The sequence below is a fragment of the Acanthochromis polyacanthus genome, chromosome 1 (genome assembly GCF_021347895.1).
Source record: "Acanthochromis polyacanthus isolate Apoly-LR-REF ecotype Palm Island chromosome 1, KAUST_Apoly_ChrSc, whole genome shotgun sequence".
Classification (NCBI taxonomy): domain Eukaryota; kingdom Metazoa; phylum Chordata; class Actinopteri; family Pomacentridae; genus Acanthochromis; species Acanthochromis polyacanthus.
Genome location: NC_067113.1, coordinates 49310673 through 49331963, shown reverse-complemented (window position 1 = coordinate 49331963; position 21291 = coordinate 49310673). Strand labels below are relative to the sequence as shown.

The window sequence follows — 21291 nt, the reverse complement described above, 5'->3', positions numbered from 1 at the left end:
GATGTGTGCTGCTGTGGCTGGATGACAACATTTGTGTTGCACTTTTGAGGATTCAGCTTTTGACACAGATACATGCAACAGCTGCTTCACAGATGTGAGATGACCTTATTGAAGCACAACAAGAGGCTAAAAGCTGAAATGAAGCAGCATAAAGCATACGTATAAAGGCTGATTCATGTATGTGCCTATAGATAACCATCGTCATGCCGATGGAGAGTTTTGCTGCAGTGCAATATAAAAAAAAGCGGAATTAATTAGTTGCTATCGCAGCATCTGTGAATGTGTTTGTATCCAGAGTGCTGGGAGCTGGACCACAGCTTCTCATTAAAGTGTAATTAGCTCCAACACAATCTTGGGATTTGTACATTCATTCACACTGTTACCCATGAATTTATTAAAAGTTTTCTTGATCCAGCTTCGTGCTTATGATGCTTTTGTGTGACCGGAGAGAGTAATGTCATAATTGGACTTGCTATTATACAGACATTTTGGACAGAAGTGAAGACATGAATATTTCAAACATGATCCCAGTCACTGCATTGGCCTGCAGCTTTGATTCCACAGAAGCTCAGCAAAGCGTCACCTTTGGAGCCGCTCGGTGACGTCATGTCTGGAGACGGTGGCTTGAAAGAGATTAATGATGTTGTTATTGCGCTGGGTTACATCGGTGACAGCTGTGGGTCCACTTACTCTCATGTTCTGCCCAAATGTTGTCATCAAATATTTACCGCTGCTGATATCAGCAAGACAGGTTTCACAATCGTTTAACAGTGTTTTGTAGGTTGATTGTTTTGTCATTAGGGCGGTAGCCGGTCATATGACCACTTGGAGGCAGCAGAGAAACCTGTGAAAAGAAGACACATGGTGGTTATGTTAGTGGAGAGTTGCTCATATCAATATGTATATTCATTTGGAGTTCTGTTTGTACCTTGTTGGTTTAGGTCCAATATTCACTCATCTTTTAGCTCAGTTTTGTTCGCCACCAGGCTCTTTAGTGGCAAAATGCACCCCTGTTCATTAGCTAGCTTCTTGAGATCTGTCATATTATCAGCATCATAATTCAAATCTATGTTTACCAGGGCCAGAGTGGGACTCATTTTCAGCCCTGGACTTTCGTGCCTCAGACCGGCCCACTTTAGATCACGACCTATTACTGTTAAAATCATGTAATTCTAGCCTTGTCTTGTAATTCAGTGTGTTTTTCTAAAACATTTCCAATTCAGTGCAAGTAAGGGTTGCTTCACAATGTGGATTTATTTCAGCATGAGTGCACATCTCCAACATTATTCTTTACAACAATATCAGAATCTATATTCTGTTCAAATAAGTGTTCAAGGATATCCAAACCTTAAAAATGAAATAAAATAAGAAATAAGAATATTAAATTTAAAAACAAACAAATAAAATAAAAGGTGTTGCACTTTCTAATAACACTATCATCTATTTTTCCTCTGCAAGGAAACAGTTCCATCACAACTAAAATTTCACAAATATGAGAACATCAGTTAAAGGGCTAATCCCCAACACTATTCTTTACAACATCACAATGTCCTTTTATGCAATATCAAATATCAAGCAAATTATTGTTCACAGATATCTGATCCTCATGAATAAAGAATAGTTATTGCACTGTTGTCTGCAAGTTTGTTATTCACCGTATAACATAATTTGCTCATGAAATTTTAAAAATGCTTTGATTTTCATTTTATATTTACAATAACAAGAAAATAAAATCAGTGAGAGACAGAAACGAAAAAGGGTCAGTTTTTTCATTTTCTGGGACCGGAAGTGGTCATCAGCAAATGTGGAGCCAAACAGAGAACGGTGCATAGACTGTATATATATTTTTTCCGTTAGTTTTCATGGTCAAAATGAGAGATCAGGTGGCCGATCTTAAAATAAATCAATATTTTTTTTATAGAACGTTAAAGTTTTGCGAAGATATCTATCTATCTATCTATCTATCTATCTATCTAGCTATCATCTATCTCTGTGCATTTCATTTGGATGCTTTCATAGATTTATTGTAGGTCTTTTGGAAATATGACAAAATCTGTTTGGTCAGATTTTCTTAGTGGGATGAACTCCTCATAAGTGGTTACAATTGACTACAGCTGGTGACTCCTCTGAGCCAATTTGAATTCGCTCCATCTGGTACAATCAATAGACTCAGCTTCAAACACTACAGTTGCATGCTGGGAACATGAGGGTTGTAGTCTTTTTATTACTGCAATGTGGCTCATTGGGTGAATGACTCAATAACCTTATAAAACAAACATCTAGGGTTAGGTAACCTCAAACTTAAAGGGCAACTTCGGTTTTTTTCAACCTGGGGTGTGTTTTCATATGTCATGTCATACATGTGAGTGATGGAGAAATGAATTTTCGACATAGCTCCAGTATATAGCCAGGCAGGCAGCTTAGCAGCTCAGCTAGCAGCTCAGCTAGCGGAAAGTATGGGGCAACTTGCCCCCGTGCCGAAATCGCGCACGATTTCAGAACGAGATTCACTTTCTAGCGTCCCGAGATTTGGATACAGACCACAACAAATAGCGATTGCCAGGTAATGTGGAGGTTTTCGTTCACTTCTCATCTCTAGTATGTTGTGGGACACTCATTGAGACTATCCGAGCTGGTCAGTGTGGGGAAAAAAAGCACGTTAGGGCGGACTTTGACGCGGGGGGGGGGCAAGTTGCCCCATACTTTTCACTAGCTGAGCTGCGAAGCTGCCTGCCTGGCTAAATACTGGAGCTATGTCAAAAATTCATTTCTCCATTACTCACATGTATGAAATTACATATGGAAACAGACCCCAGGTTGAAAAAAAACGAAGTTCCCCTTTAACTATCTTATCTGTTTTAATAATATATTTACAGAACTGAACTCAAATTAAACACAATGATTTAGTAAAAATACGTTTCAGACTTATTTAAAAAGCTTATTTTACTGGGTAATGGGGTTTAAAGTGTAAATTTGTTATATTTTAATGTAATTTTTATAATGATATTTTTCCGCATTTAAAAAATGAAAATATCCAGTTAATTATAAATAAAAAAATAAATCCTGAAAATTACAGATTTTTGTATTTACAGGTTATTTGTTTGTGTATCCACTGCGGTAATGAAAAGACTACAACCCTCGTGTTCCCAGCATGCATTGTGGGAGGAGAGAGAGAGGGAGAGGGAGAGGGAGCGAGAGAGAGAGAGAGAGGGAGCGAGAGAGAGAGAGGGAGGCTGGAGGAAGACCTGAGCGCAGAAGAAGAAGAAACATCATCATCCTCATCTTTAGAAGAAGAAGAAGAAGGAGCAGCAGCAGGGTCATCCTCTAACCGTCGCTAATCACTGACAGCTGCTCAGGTAAATTCTCTCTCTTTTTGAAATTGTTCTTATTTTTGGCGCATTTTTCCTCCAGCGTCTTTTCCTGCACGTTTGCTCTCCAGCCTTTTGTAGGAGGTTTGTGTTGCTGCTTCGGGGAACCAGCTGCAGCACACAATGAAGCTCTTTCTGTTCCGGGTTTTTCATTTATCTGCTCGTTCTCGTCGCGATCACCTGGGAGGTGCAGCGTCGGTCGCTAGTGTTCAGGGATTCCCTCCGCCGAGCCTCCGCAGACCCTCAGTCCAGGAGGTGAGCCTGGCAGAGCGGATCCATTTCACGGCGGTGACCGGGGGAGCCGCTGCGGTGGAAAGTCAGTTTATGGCACAACGAGGCAGATGTCTGTATCCTGTCAGCAGCAATCAAAAATACAGACAAAAAACAGTGCAAACCTCATTTAGAGACACAAAAAAGCTCTTATTGGTCCTAATTAAGCTGCTTTATTTTCTCTGTTTTGCTTGCTTGCCCACCCAGAACCATTTAGATTTTTTTTTAGTATTTAACTATTAGTATTTTTAAAAAAATAACCTAAATTGCCGTTATTTTAAACCTGCAGCACCTTAATTTTTCCCCATTTCGTGCCAGCAGAAACAAATACAATGGTGACACAGTCTTGCAGGTTGCCAGGATGTTTTTGTTCTTATTTATCATCTCAAAAATACTTAATAATATACTTAATTTCACCATGACTGTTTAACTTGTGGTTTCAGTCTTGTTCTCAGTGGGCTGTTTCAGTGTCTGTAGCTTTAAATGCAGCTGAGCTGTTGCTGTCCACGCCTCCTTCAGGAAGAAGACTCTCTCTGAATGTACACTACCATTAAAGAGTTTAGGGTCACTTAGAGATGCCCTTATTTTTGAAAGAAAAGCTGTTTTTTTTTCACTTGAGTTAACATTAAGTTAATCAGAAATCCAGTCCACACATTCTTAATGTGGTAAATGATTATTCTAGCTGGAAATGGCTGAGTTTTAATGGAATATCTCTATAGGGGTACAGAGGAACATTTCCACCAACTATCGCTACTGTGTTCTAATGCTACATTGTGTTAGCTAATGGTGTTGAAAGGCTAACTGATGATTTGAAAACACTTGTGCAATTATGTTAGCACCAAGTCATTTCTGACTAACATGTCATCTTAATGGGCTGCTTTTCAGGCATAATTTTGTAAGATTAAAGGCCTTGAGGCTGTTCCACTATCTGTACCTTTAAATACAGCTGACCTATTGCGGTCTGTGCCCCTTTCAGGAAGTAGACTCTCTGTTCCGTGATTGACAGTGCACAGCAAGCAACACGTTAACCGTCACAGTTGCATCCATAGAAGTCATTAATCATTGCATCATGGGAATATCGCAGAATTCTCAGTCGTTTATGTACTCGTGTCATCAAATCATTCATTTAGTAGTGCAGAGCAGCTGCTGGAACACATAAACCTAAAGCTTATATTTAGTGAAAATCCATATATATTGTATTTTATATGTAGGAGGTGTAAAGTATACGCTGTGAGAGTACAAAAGATGATTACTACTGCCATTCCTCCACTCGACAGACTACTAGCTTTTTTAAATGCACTGCTTCCACCTGATCATTTCAAAAGTGCTGCCGGCATACACTCAGCAGGTTTATTTAGTGCTAGAGCTACTTTTGCTAACTCTAAAATGTCTTGGTTATGAACAAAAAACACCTAATAATCTGCTGTTTGCTGTAAAAGTGAACACAAGAGACTTCATGCACTCCTAGCATCTGAGGAACTGAAGATCAAATGGCTTACTTTTAATTTTGATGGCAGTGCCAGCACAACAATCCTTAGAGTTAGCACATTATGTGGCTAATGTGGCCAATGTTGCTGTTAAATTTGATCATATGTCCACAGGTGACAGTTCTGTGGAAAGCTGAAACAAGGACTGTGTTAAGGTGTTTTCATGTCACCTGTTGTGCTTCAGTTCAACCTAAACTCAGATGTTGTTTACATCTGTTAGCTTCTCTCCTGCTGTCTGTGCTCACCAATACTGCATTTTATTACAGCCAAATTTCCAGTAAAGCTTATCTTATTTCCATATGTTTATTTTTCTGTTGCCAGACAATGGATAAATTATGAGAGAGCCACCGAAACGCAGCTCATTGACATTGCATGCTAACCTGCAACTAAAACAATGACTTTATAACCCCATAACCTCGGTATTGTCAGACAAACTCCCCAAACATGAGTTAAAAGTAACACCTGTACAGTGAATTCAGAGATATTTCCATTAAATGATGCTCAGAGACAAAGTTAGAAGTTGAGCTCTGGTATCAAATACACATTCACGTCTTTGTGGTCAGTTGTTTTGCCACAGAGAGAGTCTTCTTCCTGAATGGGGCATGGACAGGAGCTCAGCTACCTTTCAACCTACAGACACTGAAACAGTCCATTTGGAACAGAAGTAAAGCCAGGAGTTACACGATCATAACAAAATGAACCATCTTTGTGGTATTTCTGGTAACATTTGCTGAAAAGGGATTTCTTGACATGCAGTTGGTTAACTATTTACACACCCAGCAAAGACTGAGCCACATCAGCATTCCTTGAGGGTAATTATGTCTAAATGGCAAATTTAAGTCCAATATAGGCTGTTTTTAATGCTTCTGTGAACTAAAACGAAGAATTTCTCTTGAGCCTTCTAAATAGCTTAGACACTAACTTTACTGTTTTGCAGTAAACTGGACATAATAGAGCTTTTTTGCTGAAAACAGCTGCATGCTGCAGACATAAGCTTTGCTAATGAGAGCCGTAAGAGTCAACCAAAACACTACTGGAGGGCAGGAAGATCAAAACGATGAGCTTTAACATGATAAAATGCCTTGTAATGCTGAAGGGATTGTTGCACCTGGTGATAATTGTCTTTGGGTTTGTCTACAAAGTGACATCTTTACATTCCATGCTGTCTTTAGCCCATTTTAAACTTGAAAACATTTGTTTTGTGAAGCTTTAAATGCAGTTTAAAGGCTCAGAAAACATATTTTTTTATATTCAGATTGCGGTAATTATTTCTTTATGCTTTTCTAGCTGGACTTAAACTGTTCGCCAGTTGGAGCTATGTTTTTCCCCCTCCAGAATCTCATAATGACTGTAGGCTTTTTTGTTTTTGTTGCCGTGCAGCTGTCAATCACACCTAATTAGGCCACGCCCACACAAAATGGTGGTCTAAACTAGATTTTCTCTAAATTTAGTCTAACTGAACTGATTTAAATTGCTGAGTTCATCTTTAACATTGGAAAAAAAAGCTTTAAGAGTTGGTCACAACACAGTTTTACTAATTTCAGCTATAAATATCCAGTAGAAGCCATGTCAGACCTCAGCTCTGAACACTGACTGAGAATGACGCCATAGTACCAAACAAACACCATGAAATATTAATCAGGCCATCAGGAGGCGGACACAGGCTTTCCGTCCATAACTAGTTATCTATATTTCCTCCAACAGATGCTCGTCAACATGAAAGGCCAGCAGCTAATGATCCCCGTTTTCTGGCTAAACGATGATTTGCAGAGCAGCGTTGACCTTTTCATGGCTAATGAGCTGCAGAAAACCGACCAGTTTGTAAACACTGATGCAGAAATAAAGTTGTAGTAATGCGGGGGCTGGTTTGTCCTGAATGAATCGATACGCTGCTGATGCTGTTTGTATGGAAATGATTCATTGACAACCTCTTAGTCATAACTAAGACTCGAAGCGGCCGAACGGTGGATTGTTTTTCAGTCGGTTTGTAGTTTTGTTTGAAGTGCAAAGCGGTGAAAATCTTTAGAATTACTGCATTTTACATGAACACAAATCCTCATATTGGCTGGTTTATTGAGCTTTAGTCCAGCATTTTGGTTCCTCTGATGCTCAGCTGCTGTTCTCGAGCCAGATTAAGTTGTTTCAAATGGACCTGTCTAATCTCTGCAGCGGTCCTGTGTACGAGCAGATAGAAAGACGTCTGCAGTGAGGTCGGTGTTTGGTGACTCGGCTGCAGACTTTGACGCTGCTGTCGCCGAGCTCTTTCTGCCACTGCAGTCGATGAGGTTCACAGTTCAAAGACCTCAATTCTGGTGGCTTCTCTCTGTAAGAGCAGAAACCAGCCAGAGTGTCAGATTAGGTCGTAAGCTTCATGGTTTTTATATTATAGGTCGATTTAGTCATCATAATTACGTCCATGTTAGCTTAACCCTCTGAACTCTAAGCAGTGTCTGGATGTTTTTGCTCTTGGGCTCATTTTTCACTGCAGTATAAAGTCCTGCACCTCTGTGAGAACAGAACAACCATGACTACAAGTAGAGGGGACTCAGAAATGTCTTCCGTGCAGGATAAATCATGAAAAAAGAAAAAATATGAAATTTATTTGATTGCTTATTTTAAGAAAATTGGGGCAAGGAAAATCTGGAATCAACATGTACAGCTTTTTTCCAAGTGCCAACAGATGTCATCAATACTGAAAACATTGAAGCTCTGTATAGCCTTTTGTTCTCGATTTGTTTTTCTACTTATTTGCTCTCTGCTCTGTGTAAACACTGTCTGCAGTTCAGATGAATAGTTTTTGATTTTTTTTTTTTACAAAATCTGTGCGTTTGAAAGTGTTTACTTTTTGCTATTCTTTTAAATGAGATGTAGCAAACAGTGATGTTGATGAAATATCAGTATTTCAAGCTAAGATTTGTACAGTTTCCCTACAAAACGGCACATCACTGCTAAGTACTTTCAGTAACTGTTCGATCTGTCAATTCTTTGTGTTATCACGGTTTCTGATGGTGTGATTTTGCCAGCCTTTCCAAGATATCTTGCCTTTCAAGTGCCCATGGGTATTTCCAGTTCTGGAAAAAATGGGGAGTTTTTTTTTCCTACGATAGATATTTTTCTACTTGCATTTTTATTTTTTTTTAAAGACTTGTCTCTTCTCTGCTTTGTGTAGACACTGCCTACAGTTCAGCCAAAAAGTCTCAATATGTTTGTCATGTGCCTATTGGTGCCAGATGAGTCAGTCATGGTTTCCTGTTTGCAATGCAGCAAACCATGCGCAGTTTTTTTGTTTTTTAACAGAATCTGGTTCAAGCCAAAGATTTCATGCTTGGCAAATTTTTAAATGAATTTTTAAATAAAAGTGATTTAGATGAAATGTCAAGATTTTTGGCTTAGATTTGTATGAGTTTCCTGACAGAACAGCAAGTCTGACGACTCTTCAGTTTCAGGCTGTAATAATGTATATTCTGGCAATCTTTCTATGATAATACGCCTTTGAAGTACCTACAGAAACGGTGACTGCGTACTAGACATAATTTACAATTATGTTTAATTTATTTCTATACGCGTCTCCTATCTTCTGTGTAAACACTGCCTACAGTTCAGCTGAAAAATTCCAGAATTTTTGTCATGTGACTCTTGAACGTAATTGAATCAGTCGTTGCTTTTATGGTTGCGCTTAGGAGTGGAGAATTTTCACTTTTTAAAGAATATGTTTAGTGCTCACAATATATTTTTTGCAAAATTTTAAATGAGACATAGTGAAAGATGATGTGATTAAATGCCAGTAATTTAAGCTTAGATATGTATGATTTTAAGAAGTTTGACTGTCATTGTTCAAAGTCAAATTTGTACAATTTCTGGTGCTGATAAGTGGTGTAATTTTTGAAAACATTGCAGTTCAGCCGAATAATCCATGAATTTTTGTCAGGTGACTGTTGGTCCCAGCTCAATCACTCGTGGCTTTTTAAGTGCACCGTAAAGAGCAGAGTTTTTATTTTTTTCCACAAAGTTTTAGGGTGCAAAGTTTGTTTTTGGTGAATTTTTAAATAAGGCTTGTAGAAAGAGTGATTTTGTGAAAATACACAATTAAGGGTGCTTTCACACATATGCCTTTTGGTCCGCTTAAAGCGGACTGGAGTCCGCAACACCAGCAAGTACGGTTCGTTTGGGCTAGTGTGAAAGAATTGTTGGATTCAAGAGCTTTCAGAAAGCTGAGAATCCAACAATTCTTTCTGTTTTTACAATTTCTATCTCTGATAAATGGTGTGGTTTTGATGAAAGGCAAAATACCTTTCTAACTCGCTTAGCAAGTTTCGAAGTTGAGAGCATATCAGAGTGTCTTGGTTGCTTGTCCTGTTTGAAAATGTCTCCAAAATAGCAGCAAAGCATCTCACAGCATGTCACTTCTTATTGGTGCACTGAAATCAACAGCCCGAGCCTAATAGTGTCTTCGCAAGCTGCCGTTTTACAAGTTTGGCAAATGGCTGATTAAAACAAGCAGCAGGATTCCACACACGCTCTGACAGGAAATCAAACACCGAGGCTGAGAAGGTGGTTAAAGATACCGAACATCGTGTGTAGAGCGTGTTGTTGTGTGACTGTTGCTGGAAAAGATGCTGCAAAACCTCTTGTATCTTCACATTTGACTTGGATTTTTGAGTTCTATTAAAAGCCAGCTGCAATTTTTGTATAGAAATTCCAATAATGGCTTCTAAAATGCTAATTAAATGCTAGTTTACTGTATGTTGTATGCAAATACGGTATATTTTGTTAAGAATGTAGAACTGGGCATTAGGGATCCACTGATGTAGGTATTCCAGGGCTGATGTTGATTCTTTATGATCAGCTGAGGCTGATAACCGATATTTGGAGCCAGTATTCATCAGATGTAATGTTTTAACAGCATGCAATAGCAGAAAACCTGCCATCCATAACTAGTTTTCTTTATTAATAATGGTGACTATAACTGAATATGCAGAATAGAAATAAATTCTGACGCTCTCGACTGATATTGATCTGTTTATCTCCCGCTGTTCTTCTCTGTTTTCTTAATATTTCACAGTTTTACCACTTCTATTACTCACTAAGATCCATATCTTGAAGCTTCATTAATTATTGTTTTCCTGACTCTGTTTCATGTTAATCTGTGGCTGCCTTCTAACTTAGCCGCTAACCGTTAGCATAGCCACTTAGCTTAGCAACTGTGAGAGAAGCTGTTTTCCTGGTTTGTTTCTGGCTCAGTTTTTGCTGCTTGAGAGACATTTCTGAGACCACAAGAGGAGGCTGTATCAGACTTGAAGTAGAGCATTTAATTTATCAATAATCAGCCAGTAGAAATACCGATACTGACAAACTGGAAACCGAAAAATATTGGCCACAATAAAGGACCAGGCTGTTAATCGATCTAGTCCCAGTGTTGAGTCTGTTGTGGTGTGAATGTTGCTGGAAAGATGCTGCAGAACTTCTTGTATCTTCAAATTTCACTTGGCTGTTTCAATTAAATTAAAATCGAGCTATTTTTTGCGCAAAAATTCTAATGTGTTTTTTTGCATTTGTCAACATTACAGGAATAAAATCAGTAATCTGTCGTCATAACAGCAGCTTAGAAATGTCTCTGAAGTGACTTCTGGCTAAAATGTTGTCTTACCGACCTGTTTATCTGTCATTATTTCATCTGGTTATATGCCTTGCAGCTGTTTTAGTGTCTGTAGCTTCAAATACAGCTGACTAGCATCTGTCCACGCCCCCTTCAAGAAGAAGACTCTCTGTTCTGTGATTTACAGCACAGACCAAAACAGTTGACCGCACGAACGCCGTCACAGTTGTGTGCATCGCAGTCATTTTTACATGGAAATATTGCAGAATTTTCCTCACAGTCATTGTGTTTTTCACTCATGTTTGATAAAAATCTAGTGTGATATTCATAGTGTGGAGTCTGTTGTGGCGTAAATGTTGCTGGAAAAGATGCAGAATTTCTTGTATCTTTACATTTGACTCAGACTTTTGAGTTTTATTAAAATCCAGCTGCTATTTTTGCATAGGAATCCCAATAATGGCTTCCAAAATGCAAATTGAATATTGGCTAAGGTCTTGCAGAGGTCATTTTATACTATAATGGTCAATATATTCTGCTGAAACTGTAACACCATGCATTCAGTGTAACAGCAAAAATGTGAAGTTTTCTGGCTCGAGTCGTGAAGTTTGGGGCTTTTATTGTGGCGGTGTTAATGCACAGTGACAGTTTGTTGGAGGAAGCCTCTGCAGATGCTTTATTTTTCCCTCCTCGCAGCAGCACTAAGGAGGCGGCAGAGTGCTCGACACACAACGATGACTCATGATGTCAACATCAGCGTTCCCTGAGAAGTCGGAACGTTGTGCTACCCGGTCGGGCTGCTGCCTTGCATGTAGGACTAAAGGTGAAAAAAGGCGGCAGGTTGCCAAGCGACTGCAGAAACCCTTGTCTGATGCTGTTTAGTTGTTACAACCTGAACAGGACGGTGTAGGATACAGTCAGTGGTATGTAAAGATGAGTCAGTGTGGGATAGTCCAGTTTTTTGTGGATTCAAGGATGTTTAAATGACAATATCTCAGGAACATTTAAAGATGAAAGCCTGAAAATTTCACTCTTATTTCTCATCGTGTCTTTGATTTAGAACCTAGAATATTGGAAAAATAGATCAAATATTCTTTGATTATGGTTAAGATGAATTATGGGGAAAATTTAAAGTGTCATGAAAAGTCCCAAATTAACAAATAAACTGATAAAGCAGAAGTCGGTGATATTTTCTGAATAACACTACTGTTCAAAAGTTTGGGGTCACTCAGACAATCATGTTTTCCATGAAAACTCACACTTTTATTCATGTGCTAACATAATTGCACAAGGGTTTTCTAATCAATTAGCCTTTCAACACCATTAGCTAACACAATGTAGCATTAGAACACAGGAGTGATGGTTGCTGGAAATGTTCCTCTGTACCCCTATGTAGATATTCCCTTAAAAATCAGTCATTTCGAGCTAGAATAGTCATTTACCACATTAACAATGTTGAGACTGATTAATTTAATGTCATCTTCATTGAAAAAACTGCTTCTCTTTCAAAAATAAGGAAATTTCTAAGTGACCCCAAACTTTTGAACGGTAGTGTATATGTAGCTGCATGTCACAATAATACGAAACTAAAGATAGAATAGTATTAATATGAAGTATTTGGTTGCAAAAAATGGGGGGAAAAGTAGATTTTGTCAAATTTTAACAGATTGGGGAGATATGACCACAAAAACAAAATAGTTCTAACTTTTTTTGCTTTTTTAAAAAAATTATAGAACATTTACACACAAAAAAATAAAATATCTATGCACTCTTTGGCACAACTAAAACTCAGGTATGATCAGCAGTAATGTGATAAAAATTCAGGGACTTTTTACGCTGAACTGGGTTGAACTGCAGGCGGTGTTACACAAAGCAGAGGGGAGAAAAGCAAGGAAGCAAATTAAAAGTATATATAGTAAAATATCTACAGTATGTAGAATCATCATTTAGTTCCCAGTATTGGTAACAGCTGTGAAGACTTGGAAATTTTTTTGCATATTAATTCCATTTTTTTGTTTTTTATGTTTGTGAAATAAATAACCAGAGTAATTCAACTGTGATTTTTCTTTCTTTTTTTTTAAAAAAAATTCTTTTTATAACGCTGTGATTTTTGCCATACTGTACAAAACACTTTCTTGAGTTCTCTCTACTTCTAGTCATGGTTGTTCTGTTTCCATAGATGTGCAGGATTTTATATTGTAGTGAAAAATGAGCCCTCAGTGAGGAAAAAATGTGATAGAAACAAAATACTTGTGGTTAAATAGAGGAAACTCACACAGGGAGAAAATGATGGACAGAGATGATTAAGTGAGTTGACACATAATTATAATTTAATAACAGCGATGATACAAACACACACTGACGGCACAATGCAGTGAATAAATCATAGGTCCAGATTTTTACATTTTTTTAAGGGTATTTTTGCTTCTTCAGTTACAGATATTTTGGTGCCATCGAGTCAAATGTTCACGTCAGATAATCTTAGATGCTGTAAATAATTATTGTATTTTATTTAAGGGGAAACCAAGAAGCCCAGCAGTCTGGTTTTAGTTGAATATCAAAGTAGAGGAGAGGGAAGCATCGGACGGAAGCAGAAGCACAACAATGATTTCATTATTCTGAGCGCCTGGAGGCAAGACGGAGCTACAGAAGAGGTCAAGGAAATTTAACGAGGATCCAAGAAATGGGCTCGGCCTATTTCCTGGCTGTCTGCCTTTAAGATTTCCATGTTTTTACATTTGTATATTTTTTTTTTTCCTCAGTTGTTTAAACTGTTGTTTTGTTGGGATCTGTCATCCTCTGGGACCATGAATGTTAGCGTCCGTCTGATCACTGCCGGATGGTGATCGATGTACGGTAACCATGGCGACAGAGCAGCCCCTCACTGTAAAATCTCAGGATGGCAACTGTCGCCGACATCCATCTGGCAGCAGGTCCCACTCGTGTATTAATAATCCCCAGAATGCCTCGGGGCAGGTTTTCTCTGCCTCCTCGTCGCAGCTTCACATCGTTCCCACCTCAGTTTCATTTCTGAGTCCAGCCGGCGACGCTCTCTGCTCCGACTGTCATGAATAACAAAAGCTTGTAGTGACTCGCTGATCCCTGTAAGCCTGTTTCAGTTTAACAGCGATGGACAGTGATGCTGCATGTGTCAGTGTTTTTTTACTGTGAGGTGTGAAGAATTTTGTACGCCTTTAAAGGCTGTTGTCTTTTCAGATTAAGCCTGTAAACCTCAGAACCCACCAGGGAGTTTCAGAGGGAGGCTGTCATTTTAAAATCACCAAAATTACACCCCTTGTTATAGAAAAAAACAGTAAATTTTCAACTTTCTGATGGTCCATGAAATAGTGACGTACTGTTTGAATGGTAATATTAGCCAGGCTTAAAGTTATTTTAGTTTTACCAAAATTGCCTTATTCTCCCCAAAGTGAACAAATAAAGTGAAAATAAATCACGCTTTAAAAGTGTTTTTATTTTACTCTAACACAGAAACCTAAAATTTAAACCTCTGAACCCCAAAACCTGTTGGTGAGTTTGAAATCTTTAAAAAGATTGCCAAAGTCAAGCTCTTTATCATAAAAGGAAATTGTACAAACAAAAAAAAACTTTTTCAACTTTCCGATGGTCCATGAACTGCTCATCTATGATGAACTGTCTCAAGAGACAAATAAGTGTAAAAGTAGAATGTTTTATCAGAATTCTCCACAAAGAGAAAGAATTGAAGTGCAAATACTGCTGAACACTCATTCAAGTTTAAAATTTTTTTTCTTAATTTTATTTACTGAAACTTAAAAGTTAACCCTCTGAACTCCAAAACCTGTCAGCAAATTTGAAGAGTATGTTATCCTTTAAAAACAAAATACAATTCTATCTATCATAGAAAGAAACTATAAAAACCAAAAATATGGTCAGATTTTCAACTTTCTGGCATTCCATGAACTGTTTCAACAGAAATATCTAAGCTTTGAATTGTAATATTTTATAAAAATCGCATCATTTAAGACGTAGCCAAAAATAAACCACCACAGAAAGGGTGGATCTGGAGAAAGACAATAAAAATGCTTAAACACTGAGGCCCTTTGTTAATATTCCTCCAAAAATATATTAGTGTTTTTTAATTCATTCTAACACTGAAGCCTAAAATTAATCCTCTGATCTCCAAAAGCCATCTACAAATTTGAAAGGTGTACTGTCTTTTAAAAAAATCACCAAAATTGCATCATTTATCAGAGCCATGAACTGTAAAAGCAGGAGGAGTTGTCTGATTTTCAACTTTGTAGTGGTACTTTAACTTATCATGTGGGACTTTACGTTCCAAATCGAATCTTAAAGTGGTGATAATTTGTCAAAATCACTTCATTCTACATGTTTCATTTAATATTCTACCAAAAATAAACTTTGTGCACTTAAACAGATTCTGTATAACCAAAGAATTCTGCTTTTCACAGCGCAATAAAAAGCAACGACTGATTAACCAAATCTGAGCTTAAAACTGTGATATTTCCTCAAAATCAGTTTGTTCAATATGATTTATTTGAAGATATCCCAAAAATGAACGACGTGCAACATGAAAATTCTGTGAAAAACAATAAATTCTGCTTTCCTCAACACAACTGTGAAGCCATGAATGATTCAGCTGCAACATACAAAACATGGCAAGAAATCAAGAACTTTTCAGTTGAAGGGGGCTGAACTGCAGGCAGTGTTTACCGCAGATAGGAGGAAAATATAGAAACAAATTGAAAGCGAAAGTAGTAAAATATCTGTATTATGTAGGGAAATGTTTTATGCAGTATTGGTAATACCTGTAGGGACTTGGAAAATGTTTTACGTCTTATTGATTCAATTTTTTTCAAGTTTTGTGACTTGAATAATCAAAGAAATTCAACTTTAGCTTTTCTCTCCTAATGATTTATGACATTTTAGATTTGTCTTACTGCACAAAAGACATTTTTAAGTTTCTCTACTTCTAGTCATGGTTGTGCCGTTTCCACAGAGCTGTAGGACTTCATTTTGCTGTGAAAAATTAGTTCATAGTGAATAAAAATGTCAAGAAAACACCCAGAAATGTTCTCTGTGACATAAATAAAGGAAAACCAAGTAATTCTGAAGATAACTCCTCTTAAACTCCCAGTTTTTTATTCTATACCCGAAATAAAGATAAAATGTGACGGATGCTGCTTCGATCATCTCTACTCCGCTTCAATTTTCCACCACTTTCAGATAAATGTGCTTTCAAGCTGTGAGCTGCTAAAAGAGGAAGGTACTTGAAAACCGGAGTGAGGAGCCACTAAGCCTCTTGTTATACATCTGATAGCCACCGATAAGCCACAGTATGGGATCAGTGCGAGTAGAACGGGGATATTGAATGGTCAAAGAAGTCTTTTTTGTATCGGCTGGTCAACAAATCTAACAGGCTTTGATGTGTAAATTCACAGACCGGCGATGGATTTAACAGATTCGCAGATCGGATGTGAAAAGCGAAGGAGCTGCCGTGTCCCCTCGCGTCCTCTCTTCGAGATTACGAGATTTTTAAATATAGAAATCCGCACAGTGTTGATCAGCGGGGATCTCAGAGTCTGGTGTGGTATTATCCTGCACCTCCCCGTCATTATAGCAGCGAGGTGTTTAAGGACTTTCATGCTGCTCAGTGACACTCAACGACTCTCCGTCTGGAAATAATGAGCATCAGATATGATTTTGACATTAAAGCTGCATTGTTGAATTTTACGATGATCCTCAACTGGCTCCTCTAAACCCGCATGTGGGTTTTCTTTCCAAAGTAACACCAAAAGTACAACATTTATTAGAGGCAGAACAAGTAGAATTTCAACTTCCTGACAGTCCTTGATCTCCTACAAAATGGCTACAGATGTTTTAGTTTTTACTGTTTATTTCTGAGTTGTCTTTGCTTCTAGTCATGGTTGTGCTGTTGCCATAGAGGTGCAGGATTTTTTTTATTGCCGTGATAAACCGTTTTTTCAATCACTGCTTGGGGTTCAGAGGGTTAAACTACAACACAAGGATTATTCAAAGAGCATGAATACGTACGTTGGTATTACATTTTTAATATACCACAGGAGCTTTGCTGAACGAATCCGGAACTCTCTATTCTCTGTTTGACCCTCTTTCTGCGACTTGGTTTTTCTAACACAGTCTTATCGGTGATGTTTGCCACCAGGTCAGCACTAACACCGGATTGCTCCCAGTGTGGAAATAAGAAGCCTTTAAGGACCTAATAGCTTCAGGCACAGACAGAAAGCAGCTTATGGGGTGTTGAGAAAGTGCCAGTGGTGTAAAGGTAGTGATTTCCAGCGCTCCTTATCTGTCCGGTGGGATGGATCGGTTAGAAGGAGGCCGGAGCTGGCAGTCGGGGGGGGCATCTGTGACTCTAATTGCCACTGTTTGTCTTCATTCTGTCTGCTTTCTAGCAATTCTGTATAATTTGACATAAGCCACGGCGGTTTTGCTGCGGAGGAGGAGCTTTATGTTGAGTATAATTCTCAGAGGGAAGCCCGTTCACTCTGTGATGGGATACAGTGTTCATCCCCACAGCTGGGAGGCATCTCACATCTCCTGTTGTTACTGTTAGTTGTCACAACAACAAACATCTTCCTCACTGAAATACCCCCGGGCGAAACACCGCAACACCCACAAACTCGAGAATTAAGGATTACTCTGATGATTTTCTGTATTTTATTGCTGTCCACACAACCCAGGCAGAGATAACTAATTAGGAAGTGATGCTGCTGAGAGAATAAATTGGATGGAGGTAAATATTCCACAGCTTTGTTCTCGTCCACCAGTTATTACCACCATGTTGCTTTATTAATTTGAACATGTCGACCCCTGGTTCACCACCATGGCCATTGAGTTCCTTCCTGGCCTCCATGGATAGAGCTTTTTCTGATGGATGATGGATCGATTTGGGTTTTGAGAACGTTGGAGGCTCTTGGTCGTGCTCCTCTAGCAGTTCTTTTGGTGTGATGGAGCACATTGTTCAGTGGTGATGTTGTCATTGGAAGGTACCAAAACAATATTTAACTGGGTGATATATGTCAAATTATCATCCACATTAATGCCAAGATCCCAACGTTTCCCAAAAGAACATTGCATTGAAACGAGTACTGCCCGACTGATTCTGGATTTTGGGGTTGAAACACATTTTAGGAACAAAGAAATTCTGATATGGGTATATTGGCAGATATTGTTTATATATATATATATATATGTATATGTATACTTGTTTGTATATACACTGTAGAGAATAAAACCACAGAGCTTTGTCATCGTCCACCAGTCGTTACCACCATGTTCCTTTATTAGTATTAACATGTCAACCCCTGGTGCTCCAACATGGACATTGACTCCCTTGGGTTGCAGGATATGGTCTCCATGGATAGAGCTATTTCTAATGGATGATTGATTAGGACCTGTCCAGAGTGTCCCCTGCCTTTGCCCTACGTCAGCTGGGATAGACTCCAGCCCCCCTGCAACTCTAATGAATGAGGAATAAATGGTGTATAGATATTGGATGGCTGGATGATTGATTGGTTTGAGTTTTGAGAACTTTGGAGGCTCTTGGTCGTGTTCCTCAAACGGTTCCTGATCTGTTCTTTGAGTGCAATCGAGCACATTCTCCAGTAGTGGTGCTTTTTGAAATTTGAAATGTGTTCATCGTGCCTGCTGTCTAGCAACTGGTTTGATGTTTATTTTGGTGTCTTATATGCCCATGTTGGGGCTGGGCATACTTAATGTATGTAACACACAATAATAAAAAAAATTCATTCATTCATTCATTCATCGAAAGGTGTAACAGAACAACGTTGAAGTGGATGGTATGAAAAAGCTACTAATAGAGTTGGTTAATGCGCTAATGGGATTTAGTGTCATTGTCGTAGTGTATCAAAGCTAAATTTAATAATTGCGCACTGACTGGAAGTTATTACGCCTCATATAAGTCTTTATCATGGTGCTTCTATACTGACTAAACCCCCAAAATGCCAACATGGAAGTGACTACCTCTTCTGGTCCCCTGGTGATCCAATCTGGTATTACATCTGCATTTATAATGTAATATAATATAAAACCACAGGAAAAAATATTTAAATACAATATAAATCTTGTATTTCAATCAGCAGAAAATCATTGTTTGCTGTTGTTAAAAATAAAAATGATGAATATTAAGGAAAATAGTAAATACTTTATTTACATGTTGACTGTGGAAAAAAATGCACAAAACAGACCAAAACTGCACATATTGTCCACGTTAAAATCTGTAGTCAAGTTCTTCCACAATGTCTGAACGTGTAATTGGACTGGATTATATTAGATACTTGTCACTTTTTTAAAATAGTTTTTTCCAGTTTCAAATCTTACAGTATTCTACCATTTAGAATGTATTTTTCTGTCACCTTTGCTGCAGAGTTTTAGCATTTTTTATAGTCTGTCTTTTAATATTGTGGTTAAAAGTGCAAGATATTGATTCAACGTTAAGGTCAGAAATTAGTCAAACCATTGACCGTTCATTAGAACGCTGCTAACAGCTCTGACCATTAGAAGAATAACACTTTGCTGTAGGGCTGCTTTAATTAATTTGATTAATTCGCATTTTTAAAACCTGACGATTTGAAAATTTGCCAAATCGTGGAATCGAGGAGAGCTTAAATATATAACAATACAGATTCTTCTTCTGCCTTTCATGACTTATGCACTGGCGTTTGCTTCCACTTCTTATCTCCTTCGGCCAAAACACTCTCACCCCCGTCATGGCGGACAGAACAGCAGACGAAGAGTTGGCCGCGAGAAAAGGGCCTCGTGTTACATTGATTATATGGAAGTGGTTCGGCTTTGACAAGACTGACATGGAGCAAACTACAGTCATGTGCAAGGTTTGCAAAAGTACTGTGAAAACGAAGAGTAGCAGCACAACTAACCTCTTTCAGCACCTCCAACAGAGGCATCCTACAGAATGGGAAGAGTGCCCGTAGCTACGGGAGTGCGGTATGGCTAGCACTAGCCATAGCAAACAGACCGCAAAGAAACAACAAAAATCGATTAGAATTGTAATCGTCCAAGATGGCTGAAAAAAAATCGCGATTTTATTTTTTGGCCATATCGCCCAGCCCTACTTTGCAGTCTCAGTTTGGCTCAGATGTGAGGTTTTGCCTTCAATCTAGAATCTGCATCTTTCAGACATCTTGATGGCGATCGCCCGACTACATTAACTTGTCAAGATGAAACGTATTTTCCTGCAGCGTTGGGCTTGTTAGGCCCTCCTCCCCCTTTAACTACAGAAACACAGCTCCAAACACCGTCTCGTCGCCTGGGACGTGACGCCTCGATAAGAAATGCACTTTCATCTCATCCGAGCTCCATTTACTATGAGCACAGCCCAGTTTTAATCAGGTTTAAGAGTTTCTTCTCTGCAGCATCCCTGTTTCACTGATAGCTAATCTGTTCGAATGTCTCCTCTCTGCCACACTGACTTCCACGTCTTATGTAACTGTTTGCTTTCTCCCAGCGGGCTCTATCTGCTTTACAATGAAATGAGCTGTGAATCCCTTCCAACTCTGCATCCTCACTGCTGTGTCACTGAATTATTTGCCAGCGGTTTTCTCTTAATCTTATGCAAATTAAACTCCCAGCAGAATACCTTTTCCAACATAACAGCAGCATCAGCTCCCGTCTGGCACCTTTATAAACGCGACACATGAGGGTTTTCCAGGTTTCTCCAGAGATCCGATGTTTGTTAATTAGTGTGAACATTAGAAAGTAGAAGAGTGTCGTATTTTTAGCAGTTTGCTCCTGGGAGAATCTTCTGCCACAAAATCCACTCCTCAGCAACTTTTGCTCTGACTGCAGCCAGTAATTGTCTACATTGTTGAACAATCTGTTTGTTATTTTTTGAATCGATTAGCTGATAGTTAAAAGTGTCACAGAATGGTGACAGATGTCAGTTAGTGTTATTTCATCCAGAGCCTAATGATAGTCAGTTTACTGTCACAGAAGAATAAATAAATCAGAAAATATCCACTTTTAATTAGCTGGAATTAGAAAATTCAGACTTTTTATTCTTAAAACCTCACTCAAAGTGATTAATCAATTATCAGAATATTTGTTAATTAGCTTATCAACACTCCAGAGTTATGTGTTGTTACAATAATCTTATTTTACTCACTTTTGGAAGCGTCTAAAACCTTTCTCAGTGAAATATCTCGCTATGTAGCTGCTACAATGGCTTTAATTTGTTGCAAAAGCACATAAATTACTGTTACAGTATTAATATTTTGCCAAAATAAGATAAAACTTATAACTAAATAACTTGGAATCAACATTTTTTCCACATGCCCTCAGGTGATACTAATACTGGAGAACAATAGTGACTCAACATTCTATAGATTACTTAGATTTTTTATTCATACTTGTCTCCTATCTGCTGTGTGTAAACACTGCCTGCAGTTCAGCCGAAACGTCTGAATTTTTGTCCTGCTACTGTTGGTTGCAGCACAGTTAATAATGGCTTCTCTATTGAACTGAAGAGTTCAGAATTTTTATATTTTTACAGAATCTG

General features: G+C 38.4%; 1 protein-coding gene across 2 annotated transcripts in view; it reads left to right on the top strand.

The window, feature by feature from the left end:
- Positions 1-3200: 3200 nt before the first annotated feature.
- Positions 3201-21291, top strand: part of LOC110947979 (synapsin-3-like) — a 154613-nt gene continuing 136522 nt past the window's right edge. Inside the window, exon 1 of one of the 2 annotated variants that reach the window (XM_051957653.1) lies at positions 3201-3356. The gene's annotated coding sequence lies outside the window, so the exon portion shown is untranslated. The remainder of the gene's footprint in view (positions 3357-21291) is intronic. The other variant, XM_051957584.1, reaches the window with a different exon arrangement.